This window comes from Schistocerca serialis, chromosome 2, assembly GCF_023864345.2.
Source record: "Schistocerca serialis cubense isolate TAMUIC-IGC-003099 chromosome 2, iqSchSeri2.2, whole genome shotgun sequence".
Classification (NCBI taxonomy): Eukaryota; Metazoa; Arthropoda; class Insecta; order Orthoptera; family Acrididae; genus Schistocerca; species Schistocerca serialis.
The window spans coordinates 775,264,675-775,286,101 of NC_064639.1; the positions used below are offsets into that span (position 1 = coordinate 775,264,675).

Sequence of the window (21,427 nt, forward strand, 5' to 3'; positions counted from 1 at the left end):
CAGGTTCGAATCCTGCCTCGGGCATGGGTGTGTGTGATGTCCTTAGGTTAGTTAGGTTTAAGTAGTTCTAAGTTCTAGGGGACTTATGACCTAAGATGTTGAGTCCCATAGTGCTCAGAGCTATTTTGAACCACTATCAGACTATCGCATGGGCGCTCTTGAATTACCCTCAGGTTGTGAACCACTGAAATGGGACTAACAGGTAACACTAACTTAAGAATTGGCTTATCCATTTTAACATGGAGTTCTTCCTCTGGGGCAACTTGGCATTTCTCAAGATAACAAATCCTTTCCAGAGGTGAAAGAAGTCATAGATGAAAATAAAAAACGCATGACTCCAATGTGGGATTGAACCCCCAGACCTAGAGAATACTAGCGCAGTATTTACTGCTGACTGAACCACCAAACTCAATAGGCGTCATTCGTTAAACACACACACACACACACACACACAAGCGCGTGCATGTTAGTGGGGAAACCTGTATCTTCCTACAAATTGATGTTAATCGCAAGAATGTTGGAAGGTTCTCAGTTATGAGGGACAAAAAGACAGCAGTACCTTTAAAATAGCAATTAAAGTGTCACTAGAAGCTTGCCGAGCTGCTGCTTTGCTTCTTAGCTAGTGGGGCTAAATCCGTACAGAAAGAATCACCAGCGAGCGTACTGAGCTCATGAGCCTAGAGGACCTATACAGGGTGATTCTTATTAGAGAATCTACACAAGGTGATCCTTATTAGTGTTTAGAAATCCCGAAGTGGTGTAGATGACGCTGAGACAAGTAATTAACATAAGACATACAGAGCCGCAAATGTCGGGAGGTACCCGAAAAGTGGATGACAAATGAGGCTCGCAAAAGAGACAGGTTGCGGCGTGTACTTCACGAGCGTAGGCCTCAGCTCGTTCGCTCGTTCAACTCAGCAGATGAACTGCGTTTCTAAATCTGTTAACTCGTGATTGCGTCTTTATGTACAAATGAGAATTGCATCTTCTGCTTGCTGATTACTAATACCACAACTAAATAAGTACACAACTTCGCAGTAGGGTGTGATTTAAGATCTATGCTCGGCATAAATGGTATAGCTGCTTGTTTATAGTATTCAGTCCTTTTGCTTAATAGTCTTCATTTCACACAAGATGTAGTGCCTCATGCAAGCGATAATCATTCTTGCATGATTTCAGTTTTATTGTACCTAGAATAAGATGACCAGAGACCTGTTTTTAACGGGGCTGTCCTTTTTTTTGTTCCGTCTCCCATTGTGCCGCAAAATACAGGATGTACATCAAATTGGGGAACACTTTCAATCATTTATTGCACAAGATCTAAACATCGTACATATGTCATACATATTGCATTTTGAAGAGAAACTCTGAAAGGTTTTTTTTTTACAAATATTCGATATGCGAACCATGAGTGACCCGGCAGACGTCAATACGGTTATCGAATTCTTGCCATACTCGTCTCAGCATGGCATTGTCGACTGCGGCAGTCGTTTCCGGTATTCTCTCGCAGAGCTCTGCTACATCACGTGGTACTCGCCATGTTTGCGACTAGCGCTGACTATCGGCAAATTAGCAAACTACGCTGTAGCGGTATACAAGAAAAAAAACTTTCAGGGTTTCTCTTCAAAATAACATATGTATGATATCTGTACAATATTTGGTTCTTGTGCAATAAATAATTGAAAGTGTTCCTGGACTTCATGTGCACTCTGTATTTAACGGGACGCCAAATGTCCCGCCTTTTGGCAATTAGCAGTAACTGTACCTTTTGCTTCATTTTGTGTTCAAAAATGTTCAAATGTGTGTGAAATCTTATGGGACTTAACTGCTAAGGTCATCAGTGCCTAAGCGTACACACTACTTAACCTAAATTATCGTAAGGACAAACACACACACCCATGCCCGAGGGAGGACTCGAACCTTCGCCGACACCAGCCTCACAGTCCATCATTTTGTGTTTTTATTTATTTTTACGTAAATTTAGTGTCATAGATATGATTTTTTAACATTTTCTTGAGTTTTACTTTGTCTTCAAAGCAAAGCTGGAATAAAGAAGCATAATTTTGGTCGCAGAATGAGAAGAGGTGTGAACAGAAGATTTTCCGTCATGCTCAGTGCGTGAGCGCCGCGATTCGTATTGATTATTTGCTACTGCAGAAACGACGAACGGATGTAACAAGTTTTCGTTAGAGAACGTTATAGGGCTATCAATATTCAGCTGTATTTCTTTTTACGAATTAGCTATTCACTGTTAGATGACATAAATTTGCAGTACTTGCAACCGGCACGATGTCTTCATACTGTAGTATGTGGCAGTTTTAACACTGGGTTCGGTAAGCTTGCTTTAGTGCGCTCCATTGTCTGGTTTTACTATGTGTGAAACTAACTCCTGCCCATTAACACGGGGAAAAGAAAGTGTCTTTTCGCGAAAACCATGAAAGAAGAATGCCCTTTTTTGAAGGAAACCGCGAGTATGAAGGTAGATTGTACGTAGTGTCGTACAGTTTTTTTTTTTTTTTTTCCAGTGGAGGGCGTGCCGATGTAATGCAGCACACAAAGGAAAAGAAGCACCTGTTGCCAGTTTCTGCTAGAACTTCTAGCAACATGACTTAGTTTGTAAGTACGAATAAATTACAAACAGAGGAAGATAAACGTATCCCTGGGGAAGAAGGGCTATACGCATTCCATACCGCAAAACACAATCATTCTTTCCGTTCAATGAACTGCACGTCTCTTCTCATCAGAGACCTATTTGAGAAGAAATTCGCACGTTCTAGGAGAAAATGCGAGTCGATTTTAGCTAACGTTTTGTCGCCGGAAGCAATGCATGAAGTTCAGCCAGAACTTAAGATTTGATTAGTTTACATGATAAGTATGTGTCTGTGACGGCTGATGCATCAAATCACAAAAGATTAAAGCTAGTGCCGATTCTAGCTAGGTACTTCATTCCTACCAAAGGTGTTCAGTGCAAAGTAATGTCTTCAGAACACTGGTGGAGAAACGGTAGAATTATTAGCTAACTATATTCTGGATACTTTAAAAAATAAAAATATAGTTGACAAGATTGCCGCATTTTGGGCAGATTACTGTAATACCAATTTTGGTGGGTGCAAGAGGGCAGGAACAAACAAAGTTTATTCCAAACTGAACAGCGTTCTCAAGATGAACATTCAAGGCACCGACTGCCCATCCAATGTGGAACACAATGGAGTTCAAACAAGTGCAGACATCATTCCCATTGACACAGAAACAATGAATTAAAATAATTTCAGTATTTTCACATTTACATTGTGTGTGTGGAGGAACTGAAATCATTCTGTGATTTCGTTGATACTGAATACAAGCAAGTTCTAGATAGTATTAAAACCAGATGGCTGTCATTGTTGCCAAGATTTACAAGTTTTATCGATAAGTATGAACTTTTGAAATCTTATTTTCTATCTCAGAATAGGTGTCCTACGTAGCTGAAACAGTGTTTTGAGAACCAACAGTCACATCTTTGGCTTCATTCCACACAAAGCCAATTTAAAATGTTTTCAAATTCAGCCTAAAAGTTGGAAAAAATCGCGATTTCAGCTACAAAATCAGTTTAGGAGTTAAGAGCTGCTTAAAGAAAAAAATCAGTACCAGCCATTTCTTCAATTTTAATTAACATGGAAAAGAGAAGTATTTTCACTCATTCAAAATACGAGACGATTACCAATCCACTTTTATCGTACGTAGATATGGTTGGAGACGGTGGCTGTTATATAAAATAAATTGTTGATGATGTATGGCAGCCACACACAAATTCGTTTCAGCTTATTTTATTCAAAAAGTACCGTTACCGGTTTCACATTTTCTTACAATTCATCATCAGACAGTTTTTTTCATTCTTTCATCGATACAGACTATACATTGGTTTCCTGTGAGTTGCCGTGCAATGTTCATCTGGCGAATTTGAATTAGCAGTTTTCTTGCAATGAAATAAATTCTCACAACGTTTTGTGACCGAACGAAAGTCGTTTACAATGCAGTGCAAAGTCTGTGACTGTGAGGATACAAATATCCTTGAGAACGTATTTCATTGCCACAAAACCGCTAATACAAATGCGCCAGATGGACATTTCATGGCAACTTACAGGTTACCAATGTATAATCTGTATTGATGAAAGCATGAAAAAACCGTCTGATAATGAATTGCAAAAAAATTCGAAACCGGTAACGCTACTTTTTGAATAAAGTAACCTGGAACCAATTTGTGGCTCGTTACTGTACACCATCAACAATTTATTACGATTACCAATTTATTTTATGGCACTTCTGTGACTTATTTAGAAAAGTAGACTTCTCGATTTCAACCTCTGAAATCATTTCCTTGGATGACACTGAAAAATTCAGGTGCAACATTTTAGATAGATGAAGATGCACTGTTTGATGAGATAGGTTACATGAACAACGTTGTATCCAAGAAACTTGAAGAAAGGGGATAAAGCTAATTTGGAAACAGATAAGAGATCCGTCATTTATTCCATACACTTAGAAGTACAGGCACTTCACGTAAAAATATAAACACACTTTAAGTTTTTCTCTTGCTGTACCAGGCACAAATGCTGTTGTGGTAAGGGATTTTCAATTGTGAAATACCTTTGAATTTATGAGAAAAACCGTTTTGCCACTGAAACTATTGAAGCATTTGTGATAGTTAAGACTCATTTATCAAAAGCTTACTTGCAAGGTAATCTACAATCTGCTATTAACCAATTCAAAGCTTTTGAAATATATAAGCCTTCTGGTAAGACCAAAGTTAGTAGCAGTGTTCGTCACACAGTAGGTAAATGGTCTACGGATTCTTGATGTCTACTTTAATGTTCACTTGTCAGAAATCATACTGTCAGTTTCTCAATATTTTGAATTATAATCAGTTCTTGGAAAACAATGCATTAGCATGTGATGCAGCGCCATTAAAAGCATGATTTGAAGCGCCTAGTTTAAATATATGCCTTTTTATGTGTATAAACTTTAGTTTTTATTTATTTTAGTAAAGAGATGCAGTCATATATGCAGAATATTTTCTTTTTGTCTAGTGCCCCTTTTTGTCCAGATTTTTTTAATTCCAGTTTTTCGGAATTCTCCCTTTTTTTCACGTGGAAAATCCGGTCACCATAACCTATAAGCCGATCCACAAAAGATGGCGGTTCGCGCATGTCTAGGCACAGACCAGGATTGCACTGTTGACAATTCCAAGCGACAGTTGCGATACGCGCAAGCGCGTGCTTTCCGCTTGAAGAAAGCGTATATCCTACAAATTATGTCTCTCTCCTGCTTATGCATAATTTGTCACTTACCGCCGCAATCAGCGACGACAACTGACGACAAATAGAATCGAAATTCATTAAACAACTCGTTACGGTCACGTTTAATGCTCGCATTAGCTACAGCATTTACAGCAGAGCGCTCAAAACACAACTGAACGCCCATTGGCTGTCGGAGAATACGTGACGTAGGTGCGCAGAACAAACCTAAACTCAACTACCATCGTTCGTGACTCCAACTACAGTACACAAATTAGCAAAAGAGTTCAAATGTGTGTGAATTCCTAAGGGACCAAACTCCTTGGGTCATCGGTCCCTAGACTTACACACTAGGCCTACTTAAACTAATGTAAACTAACTTATGCTAAGAACAACACACACACCCATGCCCAAGGGAGGACTCGAGCCTTCGGTGGGAGAGGCCATGCAGTCCGCGACATGACGCCTCAAATCTCGTGTCCACTCACCGCGGCACAAATTAGCAGGCCTAAGGACATCTCACTGTTACACATGCCTCGGCCTATCTTCGTGTTGGACATGTGACGTCGCCACTGGCCGGAGTGGCTCTAAAAATGCTCTGAGCACTATGGGACTTAACATCTGTGGTCATCAGTCCCCTAGAACTTAGAACTACTTAAACCTAACTAACCTAAGGAAATCACACACATCCATGCCCGAGGCAGGATTCGAACCTGCGACGTAGCAGTCTCGCGGTTCCGGACCGAGCGCCTAGAACCGCTAGACCACCGCGGCCGGCGGCCGGAGTGGCCGAGCGTTTCTAGGCGCTACAGTCTGGAACCGCGCGACCGCTACGGTCGCAGGTTCGAATCCTGCCTCGGGCATGGACGTGTGTGATGTCCTTAGGTTAGTTAGGTTTAAGTAGTTCTAAGTTCTAGGGGACTGATGACCTCAGAAGTTAAGTCCCATAGTGCTCAGAGCCATTTGAACCGTTTTTTGACGTCGCCAGATGACGTACGAGGGCTTCGATGATGTACCTTGCCACATGTGCATCAGTTGGGCTTGTCGATCCTAGCCTTGTGGGTAGGGGGCAGTGCTGCACATCGCTCCTCTCGAAGTGCCTTTATTTGTATACACTATGTGATCAAAAGTATCCGGACACCGCCAAAAACATACGTTTTTCATATTAGGTGCATTGTGCTGCCGCCTACTGCCAGGTACTCCATATCAGCGACCTCAGTAATCGTTAGCAATCGTGAGAGAGGAGAATGGGGCGCTCCGCGGAACTCATGAACTTCGAACATTGTCAGTTGATTGGGTGTCACTCATCTCATACGTCTGTACGCGAGATTTCTACACTCATAAACATTCCTAGGTCCCCTGTTTCCGATGTGATAGTGAAGTGGAAACATGAAGGGACACGTACAGCACAAAAGCGTGCAGGCCGACCTCGTCTGTTGACTGAGAGAGACCGCCGACAGTTGAAGAGGGTCGTAATGTGTAATAGGCAGACATCTATTCATACCATCGCACAATAACTCCAAGCTGCATCATGATCCACTTCAAGTACTATGACAGTTAGACGGGAGGTGAGAAAACTTGGATTTCATGTTCGAGCGGCTGCTCATAAGCCACACATCACGCCGGTAAATACCGAACGACGCCTCGCTTGGGGTAAGGAGCGTAAACATTGGACGATTGAACAGTGGAAAAACGTTGTGTGGAGTGACGAATCACGGTACACAATGTGGCGATCTGAGGGCAGAGTGTGGGTATGGCGAATGCCCGGTGAGCGTCGTCTGCCAGCGTGTGTAATGCCAACAGCAAAATTCGGAGGCGTTGGTGTTATGGTATGGTCGTGTTTTTCATGGACGGGGCTTGCACCCCTTGTTGTTTTGCATGGCACTATCACAGCACAAGCCTACATTGATGTTTTAAGCACCTTCTTACTTCCCACTGTTGAAGAGAAATTCGGGGGTGGCGATTGCATCTTTCAAGACGATCGAGCAGCTGTTCATAATGCACGGCCTGTGGTGTAGTGGTTACACGACAATAACACCCCTATGATGGACTGACCTGCACAGGGTCCTGACCTGAATCCTTTAGAACACCTTTGGGATGTTTTAGAACGCCGACTTCGTGCCAGGCCTCACCGATCGACATCGATACCTCTCCTCAGTGCAGCACTCCGTGAAGAAGGAGCTGCCATTCCCAAAGAAACCTTCCAGCACTTGATTGAACGTACGGCTATCATCAAGGCTAAGGGTGGGCCAACACCATATTGAATTCCAGCATTACCGATGAAGGGTGCCACGAACTTGTAAGTAATTTTCAGCCAGGTGTCCGGATACTTTTCAGTGCATATGTCACGAGAGGTACCATGGCTGCACTCCTTTCCAAGACAACGTTTGGCTTTTTTGAAGGCATCGATAGATGTCTCTGTTGTCGAGGTGGTGTCGTGACTGCGGCAGCCATTCTGGCAGACGAATTAAAGCAGAAACTGTAAATATGTTTGGCTGGTTCATTCACTGCAAATCTGAAAAATATCACCATCTTTTCTTTGGAAGTGACAACCTGCCCACTTTATGCTCGTTATTTACATAGCGGTATGTAGTACGACAAGTGCTCAAGAAGCTCCCCAACGCAACATAAGTGTGCTGAATGTGTGAAGTATATTCTAATTTGTGCTGTATTTTCTTTCTTTGAAAATGAGAAGTTGTTAACTACATACTAGTTATTTACATAGTGATATGTATTACAAAAAGTACTTGAAGCTCCCCCACCCCTAAATAAATGTCCTGGTTGTGTGAAGTATGTTCTAAAATTAGTTCCCTCCTAAGAAAGTAAACTTCTTCCTTTGCTCTTAGGAGTAACTGAAACAGCAGCAGAAATATGCCTGCACCAGTGCCAGAGTATGTTTCATAGTATGAAGGCTTTCACGACCGGATGACATATCTTCTGGTAAACCTTGCGGGATGTAAGGTCGTGGTCCATGAAACTCTTCAGCTCCTGACGTTTCGTCCAGTGCTTCGCTGGACATCTTCAGAGGGGTGTTTCTCCTCCGGTGAGTCTTGCCGGCAAGACTCACCGGAGGAGAAACACCCCTCTGAAGATGTCCAGCGAAGCACTGGACGAAACGTCAGGAGCTGAAGAGTTTCATGGACCACGACCTTACATCCCGCAAGGTTTACCAGAAGAGAGTATGTTTCGTTTGCATATGTGCTTAGTTTGAAGACGTTCTTGTTTGGAAAAGAAGTCTCCTAAAATAACTGGCACGTAAATTTTCTGTTATACTTTTAGGCAGTTGACAGTGAGACTAAGCCACTTTTAATTCTTTCTCGCGTGTCAGGCTTTTTTTATGTTTTTTGTTCTGACGATGAGTGGAAGTTTGTTTTTACCTGATATCGACGTGTTTTCGATATTCACTCACATTTCCGTGTTTCAAGCTTAATTTGCAAATTATTGACAATGACAAGCCACGGAAGCGCTCAGAACTGTGAAGGTGAACAATAAAATTTTTGCTGGTGGTACGACTCGAACAAAAAGTACCGTCCGTACTCGCAATTACACCTCCTCGTCCACTGCGAAGAACTTCCTCCACTACGCGAAAGTTTACTGCATTGTCTCTTGTGTCATACATCTCCGAAAATCTTCAAAACGCCAATAATTCATTATCTGACATTTAATATCAATAAATTGTACCTTTTCGAGAGATTTTCAGTGTACAAGTGTTCTGGAACGGCATTTATTTATGCAACATAAGTTACAATGTGATTATAATACAAAATACATCAGATATGAGCTTGACAAATTCAAAATGGTCTCACGCAGGTGCTTCAACCAAATTATGTCTTTGAAAGGAGGGCAGCCACAGTACTTGTCGTAACGAATATGCAAATGAAGGCATGTCTCCGCCTACGCTGCAATTTTTTCGAACACCTTTTTTAATTGTGATCTGTTGTAAACTTAGAAGTCAAGAAAATTATTGTTCTCGCTGTAACCAAGAAACAGCTGTTCTGATTTTGTGTTTCTTTGCTTTTGTCTCTTCTTTTTCTGATTACAGACTTTATTTAGTTACGAAAATGTACTTCAGTTACTGGTGGCGATGCAGTTGGGAGGTTTATACTCAGCTACTTGTGATGCAATACACTAATTTCTTGTTGTATTGTACTCTGCAATAAACCAGGGGAGACCGCGAGACCAGTAAATAAAATAATAAATATTACCTCAATGTAAAGACATAATTGTCTAGCCCAAAACAAAACAAAAATACTTTCTGCTACACGCAAGACTCGACTCAGAGCCTCACGTGCGATACTCGAGCACGTAGGCCCAGAGCGACACCGACGTGAATACTTGACTTGGGTTGGACTGATCAGGTGCGACAGACCAATAGGTTCGACAGCTTACATGCAGAGGTGTGCGTCATCTGGTGACGCAACATGTTCAATACTTGTTACCCACTTTTCGGATATTTCCCGACATTTGCGACCCCATGTTTCTCATATTAAATTATTTGCCTCAACGTCATCTACGTCACTTCGGGGGTTTATAAACGTTAGTAAGAATCACCGTGTATACTGATATCCTGACCGCAGATACATGTATCGATTCGTGATCGACCAAACTGCCTAACTTACGACACATGAATGTGTATCGACAACAGGCCCGATGCGTAGCTGATCGGTACTTCAACAATCGAGAAAGCCAAAGAGTATCTTTGAAAGAAGAAGAGCCACTTGCAAATTATATACAATTAAGGACACATAATTCACAGCGTCTATCGTAGACGTACAGGTGGCGATCAGCTTCTTATTGTGTAGTTCGCGGAATCGCCACGCGATGTCAGCCGCGTGCTAGTCACAAACGCCATCTGTCGCAGACAGCAAAAAGTCGGTGAGTTATGCACTGTCAGCCGCTTGCTTGAACAGGTTTTGCGCGTGAAAACTAGTAGGCGCATTTTAATGTGTTCCGAAGACCCTGCTTGTGAGTGAGAGGAGGAGGAGGATATTAGTGTTTAAAGTCCCGGCGACAACGAGGTCATTAGAGACGGAGCGCAAGCTCGGGTGGGGGAAGGATGGGGAAGGAAATCGGCCGTGCCCTTTCAAAGGAACCATCCCGGCATTTGCCTGAAGCGATTTAGGGAAATCACGGAAAACCTAAATCAGGATGGCCGGAGACGGGATTGAACCGTCGTCCTCCCGAATGCGAGTCCAGTGTGTTAACCGCTGCGCCACCTCGCTCGGTTGTGAGTGAGAAAATACACTAGAAAATAATCTTTCGGTGAACACAGATTGGCAATGCTTTAAATATCAGGGTGAATTTTGCATTTGAGACATAACGAAAATTTTCTAACCGATGAAAGTTGTTTCGCTCTTTTTCCCAAGAACACTATCGTCGCGCGTCCTGTTCGACTTGCCAAGTTTGTTCATGCTATCGTAGATGTGTTTGCATCTCGAGTGATTTTTGAAAGCCATGTCTATATCTTGCAGGTTCTGAATTCGATGTCAACGACAGTACACGACCCCTTTGCTTTGTTGGCTGTACGTACGCTAAAGGACTGCAAGCGCTTCAGTTTGCCGCATTTCCATAAGCAAAATCTTAGTTGTTATGCGTTATGTTTAGAAACTCATTGCTTCTTTCACTGATTCGGATGCGACTGTCGAGCTAGTTGTAGCGAGGCAAACTGTTTCACATTGATACCCCTTGTTAAACAGGAAACTTACAGAAGTATTCCAACGATTCTTTCAGACTTTATCGTTAAATGTTATGTTTTCTCATCCAATGTTGCAGCACAAAAAGCTAAAGATCTGCACACTGCTATATATCATCAGAGGGGAATTACAAGCCATTGTTACTGACAAAATCTACAGAATTATTTTGGGTAGCTGTGCTAATCGTTGGAAACGCCTTGGGAGTGTGGGGGGGGGGGGGGGGGATGGGGGAGGGGGCTGGAGATACTACATACTCTGTTTTGAAAAATTCAGAGAGAGACATTTACAAATTTAAATGAAAATTGGTTGAAGGAATGAATTCATGACTCCATTGCTTCGGTTTGCCGAGGATTGTTTTGTGAGTTCGACTTCTCTTAACTTTCAGAACGCCACTCACAGTATAAATTATTCGCACTGTAATCGGGGCTGCTCCAGAGCACGCTTAAGGTAGCACATTTGCTTCTGAGCTCAAGAAACTTCCTAATCTGATGTTAGTCTACAGATCTCACCCGGACAACAGCTTCCCAGTAGCTTGGTTTATAGGAATAAGCACCGACTTGTAACATCACTGTCGCCAAAGAAATCCCTCAAAAAGGGCGGGGAAAAATTTTGTCCTAACAGCTACTGCCAGCAATTCTAGCCTTGCTCTAAAAGGTACTGCCGTAATTGATGTGCCCAAACTAGCAAACAGGTGTGGACAAAGGACAACTGTAGGATTATAACATACGCTGAGCAAATTATTTGTAACATCAAAGAAAGAATTCGATTTGTTTATCGCAGACGGATGTTTTTGTTGCATGAAGTAGCGTTGTGTTCCTATCACAGCTACACAAAGTTCAACGGTATGTAGCACGCTAAAACCGGTTCAGTCCAGGTATTGCGTTCAGCAGCTACTTCACCTGAAATCTGCATATTTATGCAAAAAACTTTGAACCATGAAAGTTTCGTTGTAATGTGGCTGTCCGTTATCCCTACGCGAAGTGTTACCATACATCGTAAGGCTTCTGCGAGTTGGCTTGACATTATCTTCAACTAGCTTCGTCGTTTCCAGGACGGAAAATAGACCTAGATTTATTGCATGCACCGGCGACCCTTACTGCATTCGTTCTTACCTCCACATTCCTGTTTCGAGAACACAGCTGCTTCTTCTCTTCTGTAGGGCTACAGCCACAGCCCTTGGTGAGCCTTTGCTTCTTAATCTTTCTTCCACCACGCTTCTTGGGAACTTCGTAGCTCCTTTTAACGCCCCGCACCCTCAGACTAGTGAGGTGCTTTGCTACATCATCATTCGAGCCTCTCCTAATTCTCCCTTTTCGTCTAGTAGCACGGATAACAACCTTCATCATTTTCTTTCGTATTCTATCGTCCGCCGTTCTCTGCAGGTGTCGTAGCCGACGTATTGGTTGTGAACTGACAAATATTACTACAACTCTTCCTCGTATTAACGATTATGGCTCGGTGTTATAGCGTATCCTCCAGCTTTCCTTCTCCCTTCTTGGGTCATAAATTTTTCGTAGTACTTTTCGCTGAAAGATTCTTAAAGCATTTTTGTCACCTTCTGTCAGCGTCGATTCCTGCGACCCATGTGTGATAACTGGGCGAATTGGAGATTTATACAGTAAGTGATTCGTTCTTCGTTTCACAAATGTTCAAATGTGTGTGAATTTTTAAGGGACCAAACTGCTGAGGTCATCGGTCCATAGACTTACACACTACTTAAACTAACCTAAACTAACTTAGGCTAAGAACAACACACACACCCATGCCCGAGGGAGGACTCGCACCTCCGGCGGGAGGGCCTGCGCAATCCGTGACATGGTGCCTCAAACCGCACGACCACTTCGCGCGGCTTCTTTTCACAAGGCTATTTCCGAAGAGTTTCAGATTTTCTGAAGTAAGCTCCATTCCCTTGTTGAAACCTTTTCTTTGCAGCCTTTCCAGTGTTGTTATCATCCGACATTAAAAGTCACAAGTAACTAAAAGCGGATACTCCCATTTACACTTAGATTCTTAGGGGTACTTCTGGCCTCAGAGTGTGACATTACCATATATTTTACTTTCATTTACTATGAGGCCGACTTGTAATGCGTCTCTTTTCATTGCCAGATATGTTTCTTTAAGCGTTCTGGCGTTCTTTCCTACTACTGCAACTTCATGTCATCAGCATAGGCACATATCCTGTCACTTTTAATAAATATGGCGACTCATTTGTTGGTGTTATTTGCTACGCTGCGCAGGCTATATTGATAAGAAAGTAGAGAGACTATCACGTTGCTTTACTCCCTTACTAAAAACAAAGCTGAGATACTCTATAATAGCACTTAGCTTAAAATAATTGATCCCACAAAATATTCAAAGCTGTGCATATTTATCTTTGTACCTCCCGATGACGTAACAACCAAAAACCGGTTTGTAAAGTAATAAATATTGTAGAATATGACGCCAGGTACACATCATGTTGTACTAACATCTTTTTGGTTTTCCCCTCATTTCCTGCCGTAAATAATGTGTGTGTGTGTGTGTGTGTGTGTGTGTGTGTGTGTGTGTGTGTGTGTGTGTGGTATTGTAGTGATGGCTCAAATGGCTCTGAGCACTATGGGACTTAACTGCTGTGGTCATTAGTCCCCTAGAACTTAGAACTACTTAAACCTAACTAACCTATGGACCAGAATGAGATTTTCACTCTGCAGCGGAGTGTGCGCTGATATGAAACTTCCTGGCAGATTAAAACTGTGTGCCGGACCGAGACTCGAACTCGGGACCTTTGCCTTTCACGGGCAAGTGCTCTACCAACTGAGCTACCCAAGCACGACTCACGCCCCGTCCTCAAAGTTTTACTTCTGCCAGTACCTCGTCTCCTACCTTCCAAACTTTGCAGAAGCTCTCCTGCGAACCTTGCAGAACTAGCACTCCTGAAAGAAAGAATATTGCGGAGACATGGCTTAGCCACACCCTGGGGGAAGTTTCCAGAATGAGATTTTCACTCTGCAGCGGAGTGTGCGCTGATATGAAACTTCCTGGCAGATTAAAACTGTGTGCCGGACCGAGACTCGAACTCGGGACCTTTGCCTTTCGCGGGCAAGTGCTCTACCAACCGCAGGTGAGCTCCTGCAAAGCTTGGAAGGTAGGAGACGAGGTACTGGCAGAAGTAAAACTGTGAGGACGGGGCGTGAGTCGTGCTTGGTTAGCTCAGCTGGTAGAGCACTTGCCCGCGAAAAGCAAAGGTCCCGAGTTCGTGTCTCGGTCCGGCACACAGTTTTAATCTGCCAGGAAGTTTAACCTAAGGACATCACACACATCCATGCCCAAGACAGGATTCGAACCTGCCACCGTAGCAGCAGCGCGGTTCCAGACTGAAGCGCCCTGAACCACTCGGCCACTCCGGCCGGCTATTGTAGGGATGACGAGGGGCATAGAGAGGAGGGAGGGGGACGTAATCGTAACAAGTAGACTGTGTTCCTCTCATTGTGAGACTGATTTTTATCACGAATACGGTATCCATCACAGTGTTGAGATTTTAGTATTTGCCAGTACTTTTTTTTTAAGATTATGGTGTACAGTCTTGCTGATGTGGGTGTCCCGAAACCATCGGTAATGAGAGTCCTCTTTCTTTGGACGGGAAATGATGAATTCTGGCTGCGCACTAGAAGCGCGTTCCATTGGGGGGCGCGAATGCCGGCTCAGCATCGAACTGTGCGTGCCTCTCGCCTGCTCGTGTCCTTGGTCCATTTGGACGCCTCCCAGCCTCCCACAGCATCTCGCATTTCAAGGCCGCTCCACTAGTGTCCCTCCCCCCCCCCCCCACCCGCCCCTCTCTCTCTCTCTCTTTCTGTCTGCGTGCACGTGCGCGCGTGCTTGCGTGCCTCTGTGTGTGTGTGTGCGTGTGTGTGTGTGTGTGTGTGTGTGTGTGCGTGTGTGTGTCAGCCTCGCTACCATCCTGTAAGAGATGCTGCGTAACCTACGCTGTTCCCGAAATCTTCTCGCCTCGGCTGGTAAACATTGCTTCCGTACATAGGTCTGGATTTTCATCTACAATGCCGGCCATTAAACTGCAACACCAGTAAGGATAGCAAAAAACGAAGTTTTTCTAATGATGCGTATTCAGTATAGTGTGGTGTCACCGCCAGACACCACACTTGCTAGGTGGTAGCCTTTAAATCGGCCGCGGTCCGTTGGTATACGTCGGACCCGCGTGTCGCCACTATCAGTGATTGCAGACCGAGCGCCGCCACACGGCAGGTCTAGTCTAGAGAGACTCCCTAGCACTCGCCCCAGTTGTACAGCCGACTTTGCTAGCGATGGTTCACTGTCTACATACGCTCTCATTTGCAGAGGCGACAGTTTAGCATAGCCTTCAGCTACGTCATTTTGCTACGACCTAGCAAGGCGCCATATTCAGTTACTGCAACTAATTACTTCAAGACTGTATTCTGAACAAATAATATTGTGAATCATGTACCGTCAAGAGCGACGTTCATCATTAATGGATTAAAGTTAAGTATCAAACTAATTCCGTCCGCTTTCTGTATTCTAATTCCTTGTCACGTTCCAGACCCCACGTCAGTATGGTCCTTCTCTCCTCACGCCAGCCTGCGTGAGCTAAAACGCGTGCATTTCGGCCTCCTCTAGTAACACGGTGTTGGCTCTTAACAAAACATATAGTAGGAAGAATTCGTGACGTTATGACTGCTGGCAAGAAAAAGGAAGAATTCATAAGTAAATTTGTAGGTGATTTTGGGGTATATATGGTGCGAAATTTAGTATACATAGCCATGGGCATACCCAGCGAGGGGCAGGGGGGGGGGGGCAGTTTTCACTAGTTTATTGTTTTATTTAATAAGAAATGCTGCATGTTTTCTCGGATTGTACAAGTGCATTCTTGTATTTAAAATCTTTATTAAAAGCAGTTTTTTCCCTGGTTTCCTGCTTTATTTAATAAGAAGTGCTGTATGTTGTCTCGAGTCGTTGTTTCCTGAAACTAGTATGACCTGCACCCCCCCCCCCTCCCCTCCCGCCCATAGTTCAGATCCTGGGTACGCCCTTGTACATAGCGCTCACCTCTGTCAGCAACAACGGGTCTACACTGGTTGGGGATCGGTTCGAACTGAGCTTCGATGACAGATACGGATGCGTCAGTGCACCAGAGTTCATCAACCGTAGCGACTGGAGAGTGATTCCTACAACCAGAAGGTTTTGGCCGGGGAAAATAGACTTTGATGACAGAGCACAGGCACTGGCCTTAGGCCGGTGTTACACCATCAGGTTGTCTTAACATTCTTTTTCAAATAAAATTTGTTAGTCTAATAAGAAACTTTGCCAAAGTTAGGCCTTAGTCAGATTTTCATTGCCGGCCGTTGGCCGAGCGGTTCTAGACGCTTCAGTCCGGAACCGCGCTGCTGCTACGCTCCCACGTTCGAATCCTGCCTAGGGCTCGGATGTGTGTGATGTCCTTAGGTTAGTTAGGTTAGATTAGATTAGATTAGTACTTGTTCCATAGATCATGAATACGACACTTCGTAATGATGTGGAACGTGTTAGGTTAATAAAAGGTGTCTATACAAGATATTACATTAGACAATATTACATGACACTCAATATTTTTAATTTTTTATTATATATATATATATATATATATATATATATATATATATAATAGAAAAATTGAATATATATATATATATATATAAATTTTTGTGGGGGTTGGGAAATTACCCACTTACTATATCCAAAAATTCATCTAGTGAGTAGAAGGAGTTGCCATTAAGAAATTCTTTTAATTTCCTTTTAAATGCTATATGGCTCGCTGTCAGACTTTTGATGCTATTAGGTAAGTGACCAAAGACTTTTGTGGCAGCATAATTTACCCCCTTCTGAGCCAAAGTTAGATTTAACCTTGAGTAGTGAAGATCACCCTTTCTCCTAGTGTTGTACCCATGTACACTGCTATTACTTTTGAATTCGTTCGGATTGTTAATAACAAATTTCATAAGTGAATATATATATTGTGAGGCTACAGTGAAGATTTCTAGCTCTTTAAATAAGTGTCTGCAGGATGATCTTGGATGAGCTCCAGCAATTATTTTGATTACACGCTTTTGTGCAATGAACACTCTTTTACTCAATGATGAGTTACCCCAGAATATGATGCCATACGAAAGCAGGGAATGAAAATAGGCGTGGTAAGCTAATTTACTCAGATGTATATCGCCAAAATTTGCAATGACCCTAACAGCATAAGTAGCTGAACTCAAACGTTTCAGCAGATCCCCAGTGTGTTTTTTCCAGTTCAACCCCTCATCAATGCATACACCTAGAAATTTTGAGTATTCTACCTTAGCTACCGATTTCTGATCGAAGTCTATATTTATTAATGGGGTCATTCCATTTATTGTGTGGAACTATATATACTGTGTTTTGTCAAAGTTTAATGAGAGCGCATTTGCAGAGAACCACTTAATGATTTTCTGAAAAACATCGTTTACAATTTCACCAGTTAATTCTTATCTGTCGGGTGTGATAGCTATACTTGTATCATCGGCAAAAAGTACCAGCTTTGCATCTTCGTGAATATAGAATGGCAAGTCATTAATATATATTAAGAACAGCAGAGGACTCAAGACCGAACCTTGCGGAACCCCATTCTTGATTGTTCCCCAGTTTGAGAAATCACCAGTTTTTTGCATATTATGTGAACTGTTTATTTCAACTTTCTGCACTCTTCCAGTTAGGTATGATTTAAACTATTTGAGCACTGTCCCATTCATACCACAGTACTTGAGCTTATCTAGAAGTATTCATCAATCGTAGCGGCTGGAGAGTGATTCCTACAACCAGTGACCAGATGTTTTCACTGGATGAGGGATCTGCAGAACGTTTTGGCCAGGGCAAATAGATCTCGATGACAGAGCACAGGCCGGTGTTACACTATCAGGTTGTCTTAACATTGTTTTTCAAATAAAATTTGATAGTCTAATAAGAAACTCTGCCAAAGTTAGGCCTTAGTCGGATTTTCATTGCCGGTCGTTTTGGCCGAGCGGTTCTAGGCGCTTCAGTCCGGAACCGCGCTGCTGCTACGGTGGCAGGTTCGAATCCTGCCTCGGGCATGGATGTGCGTGATGTCCTTAGGTTAATTAGGTTTAAGTAGTTCTAAGTCTAAGGGACTGATGACCCCAGATGTTAAGTCCCGTAGTGCTTAGAGCCATTTGAACCATTTCAGATTTTCATTAATCAAAACTAGCGCCTCGCCTGAGATTTGATCAAAGAGAGCGATCGTCTTCTGTTTACTGTAAGGACAAATGTAACCGCTTGAAGCGCTGGGGTCGTTGCAGCTGTTTGACGTCTACTGTGATGTTTGTAAACATGGCTGCTGCAAACAAAGTTTTGTGTCTCATCAACAACCAAGTTGGCTGTGATGAACGAAGCTGACGAAGCGCTATCTAATGTTCGGCATTCCGAATACAAAAACAAACTGAAAATAATTGAAAGCTATAAAAAAATAATTGAGGAGGTCTTTAGTGAAGTACGGCCAGGATGTACTGCAGAAGATATAAAGAAGAAAATCAATGGCATCTGCACTAGCTACTCGAATGAAGAAGCAAAGGTATGTATTGACACTCTTGTTTAATTAATTATATCTATTTATTTGCGCAAATGAAGTATACATAACATACAAATATTTTATGTATCCTTGTTTATTGCAGATATGGCGAAGTATGGGTAAAAGCGGAGCCAGGGAACAGGCTGTTTACCAGTGTGGTTCACACTTTTAAAAGTTTTGGACCGAGGAAATACAGCTAACGAAAGTGTCAGCAACACAGATGAAAGTGAAAGAGGCACTCCCTTCTTCGGCAATGTTTTTAAGGTAGGTGCATTTGGTTACGAAATGTAATTGTTTCCAGGGCACTTTCCCAGCACCATTATAAAATCTTTTAATCTCGTCTTTAATCGCTCTCCAATGTATTGCACGTCCAGAGGCAGTTTGGCAATCTATACATAGCGTTTCCTGTACGTCCTAAGTGCTTTTTGACTCAAGGTACGTACAGTTTCTTACTAGTGTAGACACGGTGTGCTGACGAGAATATGTATGTTTTCTCCTCTTAATCAGCAAGTTATACAGTGTGCAAGCAGCCAGTGTTATTATACGAGGGTTGAATGAAAAGTAATGCCTCCACCTTCGTTAATTGGGTTTGGATGGGAATATTTTAATAAATCAAACGCAGAAATAACCCTCAGAATGTGATCTTTAATTACCAATATTCACTTTTCCACATAATCACCCACCAGTTGGATACATTTCTGCCAACGATGAACAAGTTTCCGAAGCCGTCACGGAAGAAGGCGACATTCTGTTTCTGCAACCACAGTCTCACAGTTCTCTCAAAGTCTTCATGAGAAGCATAATGATGCCCCCGCAGATAGTCTTTCATTATCGGGAACGGATGGAAGTCAGATGGTGCTAAATCTGGACTGTATGGAGGATGCCGTACGGTGGTGAGCTTCAGTGTCTGAAATTGTGCTATGGTGGCACTTGAAGTGTGTGGGTTGGCATTGTCATGCTGCAGGAAAACACTTCCCTTTTCCTTTCGGACCCCTGTTAGCCGTCGTTTCAGAGTTGGTAGCGTTGTCATGTAACGCTCTCAATGTATTGTTCCACGATCAAGGAAATCAACATGGATAACACCATCTGCGTCCCAGAACACTGTGGCCATGATTTTTCCAGCTGAGGGCTGCGTGGTGAATTTCTTTTTCTGGGGCGAGTCTTTGTGTCGATATTTCATAGACTGACATTTCGTCTCCGGGTCGTAGTGGTGTACCCTTTGTCTCCTTTGTCAAGAATTCAAAGACTGCACGTTGCTTGAATCGCATTGACCGACCGTCTGCGCAGGGTTCCATACTTTACACTGTAAGAACACAATCGTTCAATGCTAAGGCTTCCCGCCAACTGGAGCTATAGAGAAGAGGCTACGGAACAAGCCAGTATCTGTCGCATACCAATGCTGCCAACTGTTGAAGAGTTACGAAGGTAGAGACATTACTTTTCAGTCAACCCTCGTAGTAACATTTTCTGGAGCTAGATCTATGGAAGCAAGAAAAAAGTCTGAAGCGATTGGCAAGAACATCGAAGGTGCTTACCACTAGCGTTCTTCCTCGGTACAACCTGTAATTAAAGAGCTTTTCTTCCTTAGTGATTTTCTTCTAGGGATATTGCTACATATGTCGTAGCTTAGAGGAAAAGCTTCGCCTGCCAGCACAACCATTGGAGTTGTTATATTTGTGTTTCCTCGCTTTTGCCTTCAGGTATGTTCAAAATTGATCTGTCGGGAAGACATTCCCTTAGCTAACTTTTGGCAAACACTCCAGCATCACCATCACGTCCATTAGTTCCTACAATCATTTAAAAGAACTTATAGTTAGTATGTACAAGAACAAACAAAATTGTGCTGTTGAAAGATTTGTAATGGAGTAAGTGACAGCCACTAGTGTGTGGACATCTGATGTGAATATGCTTTCCTTCACTTGCCCCTGTGGTTTTGAGTTCCGCATTTGCTCGGAATCATTTACGATTTGCTCCTACTCTTCTCTGCTTGTGGGTACCTGTAAACAAATTTTTGTATATCTACTATAATATGTAACTCATGGTTTTCATTTCTATATTTATAGCAGGAAATAGAGACATAGGAGCACCAGGAGGAAGAGGGTGAAGTCGACTAGAATGAACCCCAGCTCAAAGAGCAGTCCCAGAGAAGAAAAAGAAGGAAATCCTGTGACGTTGTTCTGGAGGCTACCAAAATTGGTTGAATTCACTGGGAGCCGTCCTCAGCCACCGAAAGAAGATCCGTTTTGTGCTTTCTTGAAATCACTCTGCATGTGACCTGCGAGAAATGAGTGTTGTGTGGGGTGGAGCGTGGGGTTGCATTTGCGAGAGGCACAATGCACGAAATCGATCTCGCTTTGATGCGCAGACGGGACTTGGCGGCGGTTACGCCACAGCCATCCACCTCTGCCTCGGACATGAACCAACCTGCATTTCAAGAGGCGGGGACGGAGAAGGAGGAAAAATTGCAAAGTTTATAGATTATTTTCGTGAGTACATTACGATCTACAACTGTTGATAATTAAAAATAGTTCTTACTGACTACGGTGTATACAACACACTCATTTACCCTTCAGATATTCCTCCTTCAGTGCTTAATAAATAGCTTCCCACTCTTCCGGTACTTCCGTCTATGTGCACTGCGGTATTCCAGTGCTATACTGTAAACTAGTGTTCTCTTGTTGCAAGAAGTGGTAGCAGGCATAGCACTTCTCAGGTGAATGTTCCGCTTCGTACTATGAGGAGCCTCTTTCCTCAGCGCACACTGAAATGCACTCTCGTGCATTCTCAAGTAAATTTCATACAGCTTTACATCCTCTACTTGCATATCGCCGTGAAACCCATGGCGTCACTCAAGTACGTTTCCT

At 43.0% G+C, this 21,427-nt stretch overlaps 1 long non-coding RNA gene and 1 other non-coding gene across 2 annotated transcripts; one reads left to right on the forward strand and one right to left on the reverse strand.

Annotated features, from left to right (window-relative positions):
• The first annotated feature begins 10,026 nt into the window (after positions 1-10,026).
• LOC126455700 (uncharacterized) lies at positions 10,027-21,006 on the forward strand. The gene is made up of 3 exons (XR_007585356.1): positions 10,027-10,148; positions 18,667-18,827; positions 20,627-21,006. It is a non-coding gene; the product is annotated as an uncharacterized LOC126455700 (long non-coding RNA).
• Positions 13,701-13,775, reverse strand: Trnas-uga (transfer RNA serine (anticodon UGA)). Its single transcript has one exon. It is a non-coding gene; the product is annotated as a tRNA-Ser (tRNA).
• Positions 21,007-21,427: the final 421 nt, after the last annotated feature.